Source organism: Polypterus senegalus, chromosome 1 (assembly GCF_016835505.1).
Source record: "Polypterus senegalus isolate Bchr_013 chromosome 1, ASM1683550v1, whole genome shotgun sequence".
NCBI lineage: Eukaryota > Metazoa > Chordata > Cladistia > Polypteriformes > Polypteridae > Polypterus > Polypterus senegalus.
In genome coordinates, this window is record NC_053154.1 from 300740467 (window position 1) to 300752286 (window position 11820).

An 11820-nucleotide genomic window follows, 5' to 3' on the forward strand; every position below is an offset into this window, starting at 1 on the left:
CTGACTTCTGATATTTTTCTCTCATTAGTTTTCTGGACCAATTTCCACATATTTAAAAATTCAGATTTTGTTTTGAATCTGTTTTTTTGGCTGTCATGCCAAATAGGAGAAAATGCTGGATTTTAAAGGTAACTAGGAGCCAAGATGAAAAACAGAAATGAGTTGAATGCTGGGAGATCACAAAACACAGCAACCAAGACAAAAACAGAAGACAAAAAAAAACAATATAAGAGCAAAAGATCTGCTGCAACCCAGAAAGATTGTTAGCAAAAAATCCACAAACTTGGATAAGGAAATGACCTTGAAGGTGAACTTTTATCCCATCATGACCTTGAAGGATATGCTCCAAACAAAGCAGGCACTGCACTGACAACGGAAACTGGAAATGACACAGCCAATAAATAATCAAAATGGCAGCTAAAACAGCCAAAATGAAACTGCAAAAACAAAACTAAGGTGAGACACTAATGTTACCAGAAAATTCTAATCCCAATTAGAGTGCAAAAACACACATTAAGATCAAGGAAACGGTATATGAACATAATTACGAACAATAGTGTGTTAAAATGTATTGGTGTTTATTATTAATTGAAGGCAATGCAGTTTCAGATGCCTCCATTTCCTAGGCAATGAACCCCATAAGTCACATCAAGTGATGTTATTAGGGCATGGCTTATAAGGTGGCTGCTTATTACCTTGCATGTCTAAGCTTCACTACTCTAATTGCAATTTAAAGTATTTCAGATTACAGATTTTTTTGGCAATTATGTTATGACCATTGTGAAATATCTAGCCGGACACACAACAAAGGTATGGGGCAGCCACCCATATAGTTTCCCTGGCTGCAAAAGGCTTTAGTTTGTGTACAATGTGTACAGGTTTGAGTCCAAAACAGAACTGATCAAGTATGTAGGATCAGGAGTTTTTATAGATAGTTCACAGGAAGTGACATCTTCGGAGTGTAATCAGATACAGGCAGGATTTCTTGCATTTGGTCTGCAGAAAGAAAAGAGAGAGGTTCAGTGCAACCCGCTGCCCCCTGGCCTGGCATGGAATTGGCATTTTCTGGTCCCTTTGCCTGTTCTCTCAAGCACATGTGCATGACACCATGTTTGAACTGTCATTTAGAATTAACTTTAAAATACTGCTTATGGTTTACAAAGCCTTAAATAATGTCGCTCCATCTTATATTTCAGAATGTCTTACACCTTACACTCCAAATCATAACCTTAGATCTTCAAATGAGTGTCTGCTTAGAATTCCAAAAGCGAAGTGGTGAAGCGGCTTTCTGCTGTTATGCTCCTAAAATCTTCAATACCTTGCAAATAGGAATTCACCGGGCTAATACAGTGGAGCACTTTAAAAAACTGCTGAAAACTCATTACTTTAACATGGCCTTCTCATAGCTTCATCTTAGTGAAATCCTGATGCTCTGTATCATCAATTAATTATCATTATTATTCATGGTGGCTCCAAAATCTGTACTAACCCCAACTTTCTCTGCTGTTCTTTTTCCGTTTTTCTGTGGTGGCGATCTGTGCCACCACCAGTTAATCAAAGCACCGTGATGTCTCTACATTGATGGATTAAAGGCCACATGACCATCATCATCAAATTCTTCCATGTGAACCCTGAATACAATGAGGACTGATTTAGGGTCATTTATGTTAGGTAGAATGCCTAGATGGGGCTGGGTGGTCTCATGGCCTTGGAACCCCTGCAGATTTTATTTTTTTCTGGCATTTTTTTTTTTTTGTTTGTTTTGTTTTTTCTGTTCTCCCTGGCCATCGGACCTTACTTTTATTCTATGTTAATTAGTGTTTCCTAATTTTAATTATTTATTTTGTTTTTTTCTCATTCTTCATCATGTAAAGCACTTTGAGCTACATTGTTTGTATGAAAATGTGCTATATAAGTAAATGTTGTTATTGTTGATTTATATTTTGATAATGTTTCAGGTTTAGACATCTGTTTGTCTTGATTTTTCCAGGTTTTGATTATGCTCGTTTCACAAACTTCATTTCATTTTATGTGCTCGTATTTATCAGGAGTCTCAAAATTACTCCTAGGAGTTGCACTAAAAGTCTGTCTAGGATAAGAATTTGTCATACCTCAAAGTAGGAAATGAGAAATAGTTACAAAATAGTTACGTCAGAAATAGTTACTGTGCACAGCATAGAGTAGGAGGACATGTTTGACAAAGAATGACGTCACAATTTTAGGGTACCAATTACTGTAGATTAGCAATCATGATAACATTTTGTAGTTTTCTGAATCTAACGCTAAGGCTTCACCACAAAAATAATAATAATAATCATAATAATGCAGTAGAAGATAAGAAGAAAAAGGAAAACAGGGTATTGTGCATACAGTAACTGTTGCAACTTTGCAACAACATCAAAAATAATACGATAAAGAACATCAAAATGGAAAGACCAAGATACAAACAAAATGAGAATTAAGCTTGATAATGGACATATTTAGTTAACAATGAATTATCCACAGCCATACTTTCAGAAGAATTATGCGTTTTGGCCACAGGAAAAATGCAACTTTGTAATAGCGATGACTTGCTGTTAATGGCATTTGGGAATCGCCTTATGAAGTAACGGTTAATAAAACAGGCCATGGCAATTCTGAATTGACGTTCAGTCTTCTAGTATTCATTTTCCATAATCATGTTCTTGTTTTCTACAAGGGTGTTAACCAATGAATTGGGGGTCCTCACCTGCCTTCTGGAACCTTCCAAGGTTTGTAATGTGTAACACAAATGGTTCAGGGGTTCATGAAATGCAGAACTCAGTGTGACATTTCACTATCAATCACCCATCCATCCCCACTTGTCTTCAGAGTAATATTCTGACTGTTACAATAAAGGGTGCACCCATGACCACCTGTGTCTTATTCACCTGCGTATTGATACCGTGATGTTGCTTGCAATTAACATATGTGTGCTCATCCACAGTTGGGCCAATGATCTTTATGTGTGTACTGATTTGCCTGAATGCAACTTATTTTCTATCTCACATGAGGTCGTGAGAAAATATATAAATATGTATATTACCTCACACGGTGTAAGGGCGTTCATATTTTGTGCAAAATTCAAGAAATTGTCAGATGTGACGTTCCCAAGTCATCGCTATTACAAAGTTGCATTTTCCCTGTGGCCAAAACGCATAACATTACTAACACTTTGATTTCTGCCGACAGTGCAGGCCTTTTCCATGTGGATGGGTCGATCACGTAGCATACAAGATTTGTTATGAAGATTCTTCCATCTCTGTCACATTGATACCTTTTTACAAGTTCATTGTTGTCCATTGTTTCCAACATATTCAGCCTTTCCACGGTTGTGCATGTCAGTCTCTGCCTGAACGCCATCTTCTGGCAACTCCTAGAAAGATGGAACAGCTCATGAGCACTCCGAACTCTTGGTGAAGTTAGGAGTAGTTTCCTAAATTAGGAAAATTCCTAAAATGATTTACTCCATAAGAGTAGGACAAATTTGCACCATTCTGAGATTTCTGAGCCAGTAAGGACCATTTTTCTACAATGAGATGCTTTTTAAATATGGGAAATGATTTGTTATCATGGACCTGCATTTTTCCACCTCTTGGCCTGCTACTAAGTTGGAGTGGAAGTTGGAGTCTTCTGCTTTGTAGATGAAGCTCAGGTCTGCTGCTAACACATACTGCTCACTAAGAGGGGGTGGTATTACATGAATCCCTGGCCTAAATGTGACATTGGATGGAGTTGGCCCATTCTTGTATAATTCTATCCAACTGGTAGGCTTAACCCCATCTGACAGGTCATATGGCCCACATGAAATGAAGGTGGGTTGAAGGCTTTTGAAAGACCGCCATGATCACTCTTCGTTTATCCACTACTCAACATGGTGTGCATTCAAATGATAAGAACAGGGAGTCAGCAAAGTACAAAATAAAACAGTGAAATATGGGGTGATTTGTTGTTTCATGTTAAAATGCCACTACAGAACTTTTAAAACCCCCCTGCCGTGGCGGGGTGGGTGGATACACTTGTTTGTAGATAATAGAAATGGACTTGGCTCTATTGCTCTGTTTTTCTCTCACAGAATAAGTGGCACGCAAACTGTCATTTGCAATCAAATTAGAAGGTTTGTCCTCTGGCAGACAACACAGTGAATAAGATGTCAACAGCGCCAAGATTTAAGAAGATGTACGATCCAGGGGGCTTGGCGTATGGAGCAGATGTTAGTGCACATCCGATTGAGCCGTTAATTTAACAGGAGTTTATTGAATAGTAATTAGGAAGAGCTCGCTTACCATAATAAGAGACAGGCTGCTGCCTGGTGTATCATCAAGGAAAAAAATGAGAGAGCTCCATTTTTCAGGTCGGCTAGCTCCCCTGTCTCCTCTTCGTGCCTGAGCTCACTGGGCAGCTCCAACCACTTTTCACAAGTAGGTCTGGGAGATGGCAGCTGGCAAGTGTTTTCCATTTCCCAGTACCACACTGTTGGAAAGGTCCCATTACTAACCCGACGACCGCTTCCTCAAGATGATGTTCTCAGAGGTGGAGTGTATTTTTAAACCGTGACAGGAAGACTCTTTCAAAATGCAGTTAATGTCTGGGGTGCTAATGTGATTCCGGGGACAGTGGCGCCTGGCAAAGCTGCCGGCCCCGTGTGCGTCAGGCACTCCAGCACCTGCTGTTTATGGGAGGCCCACCATCCAAGTACTGGCAGGCCAACTCCGCTTAGCGTGAGACAACCAACTAGATCAGGCTGCAGATCGATGATATTCAGCCAAAAGACAAAGCAATGATAAGGTGACATTAGAAATAGACGAGGTGCCAGACACTGATCAAGGGAGGCATTTCTGCAAAATGTTAAATCAATCACCAGAGTTAGTAGAGCAGATAAAAGCCGGTACGTGAGAACAGACCTTTCCTTCCATACTAGGAGGCAGATGACAAGCTTTCAGAGAAGTCTTCAAAACACAAAGAGAGGATTTTTGCCCTTTTTCATATGTCTGTGGCAACATTTTCTTAAGATGTGGCGGGCACATAGCAGGCTTGCGTTGCCTGCGTTTTAGGAAAAAGCAAAAAGACGCTTTGAGAAGGCAAGCAACAGAGCTGGAAAGGCTTTAGTACAGTCTTAAACATTCTGTGTGTTATTTGCTTTTAAAAAATGGCCTTTTAATAATATAATATTCTGAAACATTCTTAGTCAAATTTAGTCACAAGGTGTCGAATCATATCCTCTCTGTATAAATAGGGGAATTCTCAGGAATTAAATTAAAGGGGTGTGAAAAAGTAAATAAATTATAATTTTGTCTATTATCAGCTAGTTGGAACTGTTTTAAAATAAATTTTGCGAGGGTTTAAACCTAAAATCCACCCACAGCTACATCTATAGATAGATAGATAGACAGAGAGATAGATAGATAGATAGATAGATAGATAGATAGATAGATAGATAGATAGATAGATAGATAGATAGATAGAACTTTTTTGGGGGAAATCTGGCTTTTTACAGAAGCTCTTTAAATTAAAAAAATGCATAAATAAGTAGATAAATGAATATATATATATATATATATATACATATACACGCACAATATGGTCCTGAATTTACACTAGACTGTCTAAAAAGGAAGGAACTTTTAAAAACAAAGTTTTTTTCCCCTCCCTATATAAAATGGGGTTTATTAGCTGGTAAGTCAACTCTTTTCTTGTACCTCACTTCTTATTTTCATATCACAATATTTTATCTATATTGTCACGCATGTGTGTTGGAGGATCACCTTCTGGGTTCACCAGATGTATTTAATACTACTCCAGGACGAGAGGGGGTACTGTCGCTGTTGTCACCTGTTTCTGCCTCCACGGCCCTGAGAGCAACTGACTCTGTCCCTTCTGTGCCAGGCCCTATAAAGGCAGGCATCAGTTGAATGAGGTGTCTCCTTTCATTTGAGCAAGACCAGAGAACGGATTTCCTCAAAGCCAGACCTACTCAATCGAGCAGCTTTTTCAAACCTGGGATAGGCTATAGCCCATAGTTCTGTTGTTTGAAGCCACTGTGTGTTTGTTTTGTTTTCAGTTAATTTGTTGAATTAAACAGGAAGGCCCAGCTGGTGTCCCAATAATTCTTTTGTACCCGATCCTTACTCCCATTCCACCAGAATACATATAAATGACATACAGTACATGTACAGTACTAGTAGAAATTGAAACAGAACACCCTGTAGGTGTATCCACTAAACTGAGATTCAGGTGGGATAATTATCATTATTACTGTCTAAAAAGCACCATCATACACAAGGAGAAAGCTTTATATCACATGTAACCTCCCTACAATGAATTATAGGCTAGCACTCTTGTATGCAAATGATAATTTTATGCATATGACTAATCTCCTCCTGTGGAATGGCAGTTCCTGCTCTTTCAACCTGGGGGCACAAATGGTCGAGGATCATTAAGTGTGGTTACGCAGGGAATACATCCCATCAGTCCATTCCCATGCATGCTCAATTGAGGAGAGTCCAGGTGAGCATATTGGCAAAGGAAATTGGGGAATAGACTCTTAAGCATTAAGTCGCATGGACAGGTGTTGTCTTGCACGTGATCAGGACTGGAATTAAAACTGGCAAGAAGATGTTCCTGATATAAGTGGTGCTGGTCAATTTCTCACAAACACCAGATGTGAACAAATTCTGTAGCTGATAATACCCACCACCATGATGCCCAGTGTGTGTTTTGTGTATTGCAGGCGTATGCATAGATAGATGTAGCCTTTCAACAGGTCTCCTTTGGTTGTGTATATGGTAGACATCATTAATTCCAAGCTTTCATCTCTAAAAAAGAATGATGGCCAGTTCGTTTTTCTAACAGCCCATTCAAAACACCACTGAAGACATGCGATGGCGAACGAGTGGCAGTTACACCAGTCAAACACTTGACAGCAGCTTTGGTTCATGAAGACAATTGTATTTGGTCACAGTGGACAGCTCTGATGTGACAGAGGCTCTGATGTGTACCATTGTGACCTTACAGTTTGCCACAGCCTCCCTGATATGCTGGTATTGCATATATACACCTGTATTGTCCAGAATCACATCTCTGGCTGTGGTTACCCTCCTCTTCCCATAACACCAATGCACTGTGGGTATTTTCTAACCAATTCGTGCCACAATCAGATAATGTCTCATGTGATACCCTACGATGAGCACTGGAAGGATATGACACATAGGTTGTCCACAAGTAATCCTTTGGGCACTTTTATTGTCTGTCCTGTAGTCTCTGTTGTGATCCTCACAACCCTGTTATGGCCATAGAAGACTCCACCAAAACAACAAACCTGCAGGTAGGTGCTGGAGCTACCCATTTCATTCAGCCTATGATATCATCCATTGGGATCTCGGCCTACACAGTCCTTCTGCACTTGGCTTGCATATTCCACTGCCACCTCACTTGGTTCCTCACCCCAAGGACAACACATCCACGATATGCTAGAAGCCTCCTCTGTTTATGTTTGTAAGCACAGACAATTCTGTTATTCTGATCCGGTTCTTCTCCGTCACTGGATATCTATTTATCCTTTTAATCTTCTGTATGTAAGATCCTCTTTGATATTGTCTCACACCTCCAGGCATATTTGTTGATCAGCCTTTCATTGTGATTATAGGGGATGAACACAGGTACAGAGAGGGACTTCCTATGGCTCTGCAGCTGGATGGCCGAGCCTTCCATGAACTTCGGTGTGGTGCTGAAGAGATCTGCCTGTGCTCAAGCTTGCTCCAGAAAGTGTAGGACAAGGATCCATGGGTCTTTAATGGAAGTAACCCAAACATTTTCAACTTATGAGTCAACTTTGACGTGAGGTGCCACCCCTCATGTTGTAGTTGTCAGCACTGTGATAGTGCCCCACCACCTGATTCCTGCAGCAGTCATGTTGGGTCTTATATTGGCAGTAATGGCAGGGGTCCGCAATGCTCACTTCAACATAGGTGTAGTAGCCATGGAGGTCCACTGCTATTGCCAACTGGTCTTCTCCTGCTACAGCTGACTTCAAGGGTATGTGGCCTATCTGCCTGCATCACCAACAGACATGTGGCTTCACTACCCTGACCAACAGAGTTAGGTGAGTGAGTACTCAAGATGTTGCTCCACCACTGAAGGGTGCATCTGTCCTTTTTCCTTCACCGATCATAATGGCTTCTGCCCAAACTTCATCCAGTATTGATGGCCTAGCAAAATACACCTGCAGCCTATGGGTGATATGAGACCCTCTGAAAAGTAACCTTCTCCAGGTCTTCTTGTAAAGCTGATAAGCCCATCATTTAAATAAGGCAATTCATGACATCTGGAAGCATCTCCTGACCAAGACATTTTAAAATGCCTTGCTACCATATGACTATCAAGGGTTAGAATGACAGAAGAAACAAAAACTAAACAACACAGTGAAGATGGAAGGAGAGAATAGGAGGAGACCAAGCAAGACAATCCTTGGGTATGTAAGTTGAGGAGCCACCCTAACCAATAGGGCTTTAAACCCTGTTTAGTAAGACTCAAAGAGGTTTAAGGATTACTTTGCTCATTTTAGTTTTTGTTTTTTTATTATGGTGTCCATCACCCTATACCCTTCTGCTGTTATTACGATACTATTTTGTTTTGTATACTTTAGCTTTCTTCACTTAATGTGAGTACAGGAGGTATTCATGAGTGGCCACTACAGAACACTTTTTTTGCTTTACTTTGTAAAACAAGTCTAAACAAAGGTGGACGTGAGGCTAAAATATTGGATTAAAAACGTAAAGTTTCTGGTTCAATCCCCACCACCGACTCACGTTGTAACTTTGAACAAGTCCTGCCTGTGCTACAACTGTAAAAAATAAATGGATACAAATGCTTGTAATGGTGTTAAAGGATATGTTTGTTACTTTTGTGAAATATTTTTATACATATAAAAAAAATACTGTGCCTAATCTTGAATTTTAAAATAAGTTCTACAATCTCAATGTGGGAACAAAAAGACTTAAATGTACTGAATACATCCATCTATCTATCTATCTAAAGATCTAAATAATTCAACTAACATAAATACATCATCTGCTTCTATCTCTCTCTGTTTTCCCACTCCGTCCAGCTCCTTCTCTAAGTTCTCACCAGTCACATCTGCTTTTGTTAATAACCTGCTTTGTAAGATGAGGCCGACTACTTGTGTACTGTACATCCCCAGCACTCTACTTAAATCCTGCCTTCATGCCATAATCCCGACTATTACAACAATAATAAACTCATCCCTTGACACTGGCTCTGTGCCGCTCACTTTTAAAATCGCTTCTGTAACCCCAATGTTAAAAAAGTCTGGTCTTGATGCTGACAATCTTAACAATTTCCGGCCTATTTCCCACTTACCTTACCTGTCAAAAGTTCTTGAGCATGTTGTAGCTTCCCAACTCACCAACTACTTAACTTCTAATAATTTGATGGAACCCTTTCAGTCTGGTTTCAGGGCACAGCACAGCTGTGAAACTGCTCTGCTATGGGTAACCAATGATTTGCTTATGGCAGCAGACTCTGGACAAACCAGCATATTAATTCTATTAGACCTCAGTGCAGCATCTGACACTGTCAGACATGACATTCTACTGTCCAGAATGGAGAACATGTTGGGTATCTCTGGCACTGCCCTCCAGTGGTTCAAGTCCTATCTGACTGATAGGCAAGTGTTTGTTAGTCTTGGCAACAGCAGATCCAGCTCAGCGCCAGTCACACAAGGAGTTCCTCAGGGCTCTGTCCTCGGCCCTCTTCTCTTCTGTATTTATATGCTTCCCCTTGGCCATATTATTCGTAGCTATGGACTGGGCTATCATTTTATGCAGATGATACTCAACTCTACTTCAATTTTAAAAGTGGAACTTCATCAGAGCTTTCTCAGCTCACAACCTGCCTTAGTGAAATTAAATGGAGCAGAACTCTTTAAAATTAAATTGCAACAAAACTGAACTCCTGCAAATTGGGACTAAAATGCAACTTAATAAAATGAGCTCCTTCCCAGTCAATCTTGGTGGTGATCTCATCAGACCTGCCTCTACTGCAAAGAATCTTGGTGTCATTTTTGATTCCTCCCTTTCTTATTCCACCCACATAAATCACATTAAGAAACTTTCTTACTTTCACCTCCATAACATATCCCATGTTCGCTCCTTCCTCTCCTTTTCTAATGCTGAGAAACTTGTCCATGCTTTTATCACATCCCGCATCGATTATTGTAATTCATTACTGGCAGGTGCCCCCTCTAATCTTATATCACAGCTCCAGCTTATTGAAAACTCAACTGCAAGAGTCCTTACATGGCCCAGCAGCAGCGAGCACATCACACCCATCCTGCTCCGTCTTCACTGGCTTCCTGTGTCTTACAGAATCAAATATAAAATCCTACTAATAACCTACAAAGGCTTAAATAACCTCGCCAAACTACATCAGTGACCTTCTCCATCACTATGTGCCTACCCGCCCACTAAGGTCCTCTGATTCTGGCAATCTTGTTGTGCCCCACACTAATCTACACTCCATGGGTGACAGGGCCTTCAGCTGTATAGCGCCCAGACTCTGGAATGACCTACCGAAATTAATCAGATCAGCTGACTCCATGAATTTTTTAAAAAACAACTCAAAACTCATCTGTTCAGGAAGGCTTTTAGCTCTACTTGACTTTATTACCCTTCTCAGTTTATCTCTATGTCATGATGCTCATGTAACCTGTATGTGTGTGCCAGATCATCAATTATGTTGTCTGTTAGGCTTTCTCTGAATTTACTGTCTTAATCTTCTTTATTTGTTTATTTGGTTTGTATAATGCTATATACTGTATACCTTGCCGTTCTTTCTTATATTCTGTAAGTGCCTTGAACATGCGAAAGGCGCTATATAAATAAAATGTATTATTATTATTATTATTATTAATATCTATTATATAGTGCCTTATCTATCTATCTATCTATCTATTATATGGTGGCTTATCTATCTATCTATTTTATAGTGCCTTTCATATCTATATATCTGTATTTTTTATCCCTGAGTTCTTTAAAGTTTTACTGTTATTATATTATTTCACATTCCTTTACATAGAATGGTTTATTTAAATAATCAAACACTAAAATTTACATGACATAGTTGAGTTTTTTAATTTGTTAATTTATTATATGCACCCTTATTTCTATTTTAATAGGCTATTACACCACCTTATTTTTTCTTCCTGATTGATCTTTGTACTTAACATTTTACACACCAGCTTGTCGCCTTTCTCTTTCTTTGCACCAACACACACACACACACACACACACACACACACACACATTCGCGTACAGATGGGAGGAGAAGTGCTTGCTACAAACAATCAGCATATAACAGTGACAATGCCTAATATTATCTCCCTCTGCTTTGTATTTCTACAGATAAACAGATAGATTGATTGCTGGACAGATTCCCCCATGCGAGTGATTTGTGACCATTGTCCTTATGTGACATGGAGCACCTGGTATGCCTGCACTGAGGAATATGACTGCTGCCTCCCCCATGGACTCAAATTCATGCAAACATATGCTGCCATTATTGTGAAAATTAGTTCTGTAAACATGAGCTTCTCCTCATTGAAGTGGCAGGCTGCCTCCTGGGAGGGGGGAGGTTGGGGGGGGTTGGGCTGGGTCAAGTGGGGAACATTCCCATCATCTCCCCTGGTGGGATTGGGAGAGGAAAAGTGAATTAGCTCAATCAATGAGGGGTTAACATGGGGCAAAGACAATATTGACCTTTTTTGAATTCTTAACTTGATGGCTT

General features: G+C 39.9%; 1 long non-coding RNA gene across 1 annotated transcript; it reads right to left on the bottom strand.

Annotated features, from left to right (window-relative positions):
• Positions 1 to 696: 696 nt before the first annotated feature.
• LOC120519424 lies at positions 697 to 4387 on the bottom strand. Its single transcript, XR_005631494.1, has 3 exons — positions 4305 to 4387; positions 3296 to 3394; positions 697 to 996 (listed from the first exon to the last, which is right to left on the bottom strand). It is a non-coding gene; the product is annotated as an uncharacterized LOC120519424 (long non-coding RNA).
• Between the last annotated feature and the right edge of the window lie 7433 nt (positions 4388 to 11820).